Here is a 6,000-nt window from a genome sequence, read left to right on the forward strand (position 1 = left end):
ATTTGAATTCTCAGGTCAATGTAATCACCCTCTTCTCCCAAAATTGCTGGCTTTAAATTAAAATTTATTCTTTTACATAAGTTTATTTTTCAGACATTTTAAAACTATGTTTTAATTTTTAAATATTTTCAGAGAGAATGAAATTTCATTTTAATTGTTGAGCATCTACTAATTCATTGTTTAAAAAAGCTTTGCACTTATATTTTAAAATCACGATTTAAACAAAAGTTTCAAATGAAAATATGGCGGTAGTAGGTTGGCGTAGAATGCAGAAACGAGGGCCAATCACAAAAAGAAGCATTAATGCCGAAAAGGTTAGAAACCAGAGGTCTGAATAAAGAAATGAATAGCTTCCGCATTTCTGTCCACCTATGATACAACAGTTAAAACATAACGGTCGCATTTATGTAATTCTATATAATTATTTGTCAAAGGGAGAACTCGATATGAAATGGAGAGGTACGAAATTGAAGTAGCGTTAATGATCACAGGTGAGCGCCACATCCGGTGAACTGAGTCACATTTCTATTCCACCTATTCACAGTAATTCTCCACCGTCTTTCTTTATCGTTTCCTCTCCTTACTGATCCTTTCTCCACTTAATTATAACAACAAACCATACTTCCCATGGATGAGATCATCGTGGTTTACAAACACCATACGAATTCTATGTTTTTATACTCACCATTTTCCACACATTAATGCAGTGCTTATATTATTTTTCAATATGAAACTATAACAGAAAAACAAATCAATGTTTTCTAAAAACACCATCCCTTAGATTTAATAATATTCTTTTCGGTAAGTCAACGCTAAAACTTATTCTGGTCGACATATGGTGACCTTTGCTTAAACCCTGTCCAATGGCGGTGTTTGTAATATAAACTGTATCCGAGTTATTTCTGTTTCCTTTTACTTCCCATGTTTTTATTTAGTTAACATCTTTGATATTTCCCCTCTGAGAAAGTCCTGGCAGTCGTTCGCAGCTTCTGATATATCACCTTTACGAAGTCCCTATAGTGGTTCGCTGCGATACCCGATATTCTCATTTGTCAAACAAAAACTCACATGTCATTTCTTATGTACGCATAACGTTTGTGTATTTTAGCCAATCGATGCACACAAAAGATGTAGTAATAATTAACATTTAAAATTGTAGCTAATATACGTTGGGTATTAGCGTACATGTGCATCGAAAGCAGTCGAGAGCGTGAAAACGATTGGAACTCCACCAGGCTGGTTTATCCTTAAACTAGCAGTATCGCCCGGCGTTGCTCGGGTTTGTTTCGACCCTTTAGAATTGGAGTTTTTGAAAAGTAAAAATTTTGCATTATGTAGCTTGTTATTCTCTTTAAGTGAACATTTTTCTGGTTGAAATACGCCGAAAAATGGCGACACAGCAGTAAAAAATTGTAAAAAATAGGGATTTTCATAGAAAAAAAGCACCTTTTTGATGTAAATAATTTTTGGTATTAACATGGTCTGATTTCGATTTTACCTTCTACGGAATGAAGAGCAAGCCTTCTTCTATCATACTCTCAATTTTGGTCAACTTGCGCCGTAGTATCTCGGAGGAGATAGTGTTAATTGAAGGCTACCAAACCTGCCACACACAGACAACTTCAGCTTTATATATATAGACTACTACATGGAAACAATGTGTTGTTTTCTAAATATAAGAATATTAGATTGGAATATAAGATAGGGATCATAGTTTGATCAGATCTATGAGAAATAAATCACAGTCATTAAAACTGAAGAATATGGAATGTGCGTCAGGAATATCTAGGGTTCTGACATATGTTTCCAATAATTGTTACTTGTCTGTTACACAAAAGCACGGGATAAACTAAATTTAGAGAGTTTGAGAATATTTGAAAGTACTTTGTGGCTAAGAATCAGATTGTCTGTCGCCAAGTTACTGCCAATTACAATCGTTTACTCTGTGTCTTCAGACATGATGTAGGTATGGTAAGGGGTGTATGTCAAAAGTACTTCATGTCTTTTAATGTAGATTAATATCCTATTGTATTGCTTTTACTTATGCATTCTTTATATCAGGAATATTCATAAGACTGATTAAATTAAGAACATTAGCTGTTTTATGGTATTTGTATTGGAAAAGCTTAATACTTGTACATTATTGTTTTTTTCTCCACTTTTCTTATTTAAATATTTCCCCACCGCCTCACTGTCTGTCTGTCTATCGTTCTCTCTATCTCTTTGTCTCTGTCTATTTAGCTCTCTCTCTGTTTCTGTCCTTCTCTCTCCCTGTCTCTATCTGTCTGTCTGTCTGTCTGTCTCCCTCTCTTTCTTTCTTTCTTTCTTTCTTTCTCTCTGTCTCCTTCTCTTTCTCCCCCCTCTCTCTCTCTCTCATGCGGAAGGTAGATCAGAACAAAGTTTGTCACTCGTGTCTCGTGTTTGATTGGCTATGCAGGCAATGCGTTTGAAAGAAGCGTAAATGTTACAACTTCTCATTAAAATAATCGTCAGAACACGGGACTGAATTTTTTTTGAGTGTTTAATTTTCCCCATCTACGTTCTGATTTCAAATCCTGATGAGGTGTATATTTCTTTCATCCTTTCGAGGCCTATAAAATATTTGGTTATGTGTTTGGGTCGATTCAATCGCCTATGTTATTTTTACCTGAAATGTGTAACTTTGTGTCTGTAGGAAATTAATATTCTGTTCAATTTTCCAAATAACTTCAAAACTTCCTGGGCCGATATAAAGCAACATTCGCTACTTTATATGCAGTACAGCAGGTCATGTCACTCCCATTTGGAAAGTCAATGTATCTGTTCACTTTATTTTATAATTTCTCCCAAGAGTCACACCGAAGTGTTTTGTGATTTCTTTCTTTCTTTCTTTCTTTCTTTCTTTCTTCCTTCGTTCCTTTTTTAAGGTTTAATCAATGAGAGAACCATTTCTCAGCATTTTGATGAACAATATTGGACTGAAGCCAACGACAGGGTTTCTGCTTAATGATTTGAACTTACTAATTGTTCCAGTCAGCGGTTTCCATCAACAAACACTAGCATAGAGACCATACATCTTAAGTTAAATCTTAGGACAGCATACACCATCATAAGTTAGGTGCTGACATGGTCGTGTGATTAAGAAATTTTCTTTGCATCTACGTGGAAAACATTCGATACCCTTGCACAAAGGTGGCGAATCAGATAGAATCAGTGGAGTATCAGATAGACTACATCGTGGTATTTTTTCTGATTTTCCGCGCGCCGAGTTCAAATCCTGCCGAGATCAACTTTAGTTTTCATCAGTTTGAGGTCGATAAAAATTTACAAATTCACGATGATGGATTAGCAGAACTGTTAGAAGGTAGGGCGAGATGTCTTGCATTATCTGTTGCTATAGCAATGTCCTCGACGGTAATGGTGTCAAATTCTGTTGGCCAAGTCAGCAGCTTTTCCTTTTGAAAAGGAACATTTGCATGCATGGACAACTACATGTATTTTGTTCCAGTACATACATACTTGTGCAGATGCATGTAGCAATCCCTTGGACAGGTGCCAAACCGTTAGCAAGTGTAAATTTAATGGACAAGTGTGTTCTATAATAGCCTCGGATAGTACAGAACTTTATTTAGAGGGCAAAATATGTGGCAGCCCGATGGAAATGCTACTATTTCATTTCTCGGGTGGTAAGCTTAATCCATTACTTGGTTTACCACCACCGCCTGATATAGGAGCTTTTAACGGATTCCACTCTGCTGCAAGCTTTCAGACTAGAACTGAAGGTAACCCGATATCTTGAGTGTTCTACGCATTACTTTAGTAATTCAAGAATCGTGGTTTTTCCCTCCCCACACCTCCGGCGGCATTGCAAAGGGTAACATGTAATGGATACTACTTGTTTTGATTAAGTAATTAAAAAAATGCTGGAAGAACATGGATACAATTTCGATCAGTTATGATCAGTTATCAGGTAAAATAATTTACGTTATTTTCTCTCATAGGAAAGGTACATTTATAATATCAATATTCATTTCCATATATATATATATATATATATATATATTATGTACAACACATATATGTATATATATATATATATATAGTATTTATATGTACGTGTAGCAATAAATGAGGTCAAATACTACTCTGCTGTAGGCCTTGATAGATTCCCCGCTAGTCTCCCGAAGGAATGTAGACACCAACTTGCAGTCCCTCTGACCAACCTCTGGAGAAATTCGTTAGACGCAGATTATATACCGAAACAGTTTCTATCCCAGTCGGTCATCCCGGTTTTCAAACAGGGAAAGAGAGCCCTCGCAGTCAACTATCGCCCAATCTCACTCACCTCCCACATCATCAAAGTGTTTGAAAAAGTGTTAAGATCAAGGATAGCTGACTTCCTGGAGACCCACAAACTCCTAAATGCAAATCAGCATGGCTTTCGCTGTGGCAGGGACTGTCTAACACAGCTCTTACACCACATTGAAGATGCACTCAAAGCCTTGGGAACAGGTTCGAACTCTGACGTCATATATCTTGACTTCAGTAAAGCGTTCGACAGGGTAGACCATAATATCCTACTCTTAAAATTGGCAAATGTTGGAATCCGTGGAAAAGTTCTACACTGGATTAAGTATTTCTTGGCGAATAGAACACAACATGTTGTAGTTGATGGAGTCCACTCAAGCCCAGCAAAAGTCACCAGCGGTGTTCCCCAGGGGACTGTCTTGGGTCCGCTACTCTTCATAATTTACATAAACGACCTTTCCAGTGTCGTACATTACTGCAAAGTGAAAATATTTGCTGATGACACTAAGCTCCAGCAAATCGTCAATAAAGAAGCAGACCGAACTCAACTCCAGTCTGATCTATATGCTGTGAGTCAATGGGCAGACAGAAACAAAATGCAACTGAATGAGGGAAAATTTGAGCTGATGCATTTTAGAAGAAATTCCTCACTAAAACAGCCATACTCTCTTCCTTCAGGGGAACCACTCACAGCCTCTAACAATATCAGAGACCTGGGTGTAATTGTTGATGACGATCTCAGTTGGAGTGCACACATCAACAAGAAGGTCGATATAGCTCGTAGGATGAGTTCATGGATCTTAAGAACTATCCAGTCCAGAGAACAAGGTGTCATCATACCACTTTTCTCCTCCTTTGTACGGCCACACCTTGAATATTGCTGCCCACTGTGGTCTACCCATACAAGACAAAACATCTCCAGGATTGAGTCACCCCAGAGGGCACTCACTAAACGAATTGAAGGCATGGCTGCTCTCGATTATTGGGATCGCCTTAAAGCCTTGAAACTTTACTCTCTCCAGCGTCGCCGTGAGCGGTACATCATTTGTACGATGTGGAGAATATACCGCCAACTTTGCCCAAACGACCTTAACATTAGCTTCAAGGTTCATCCAAGACTGGGACCACGGGCCATACGTCCCCTGCCCAAATCAAGATCACAGCATACATGTACACTTCAACATAATTTCTTTTCCTCAACAGGCCCTGCCCTATTTAACATTGTCCTGAGGGAGATCAAAGAGGAAAAGGATCCCATCAACTTTAAATGGAGTCTGGATAGATTCCTTCAAAGAATACCAGATAAGCCACCCATAATTGGATACAACTCACCCAACAAGAATTCACTACTTGAATGGACCATAAACAAAACTTGGCTTAAACAGGATTCGAATAATCCATCAGGTGGTGCTATTAAGTTAGACATGGCCTGGACCAATCTTTGGTCGAAACATATCTAAGTTTTATCTAAGTTTTACATACATACATACATACATACATACATACATACATACTACATACATACATACATACATACATACATACATATATATATATAATGCCTTGAGATCAGAGAGAACAAATTATCAATGCTGTTAGCGTTATTATTATTATCATCATCATCATCATCATGCTATTGTTGTTGTTGTTCTTAAGGCGATGAGCTGGCTAAATCGTTAGCATGCCGGGCGAAAAGCTTAGCGACATGTCATC

The sequence above is a fragment of the Octopus sinensis genome, linkage group LG2 (assembly GCF_006345805.1).
Source record: "Octopus sinensis linkage group LG2, ASM634580v1, whole genome shotgun sequence".
Lineage (NCBI taxonomy): Eukaryota > Metazoa > Mollusca > Cephalopoda > Octopoda > Octopodidae > Octopus > Octopus sinensis.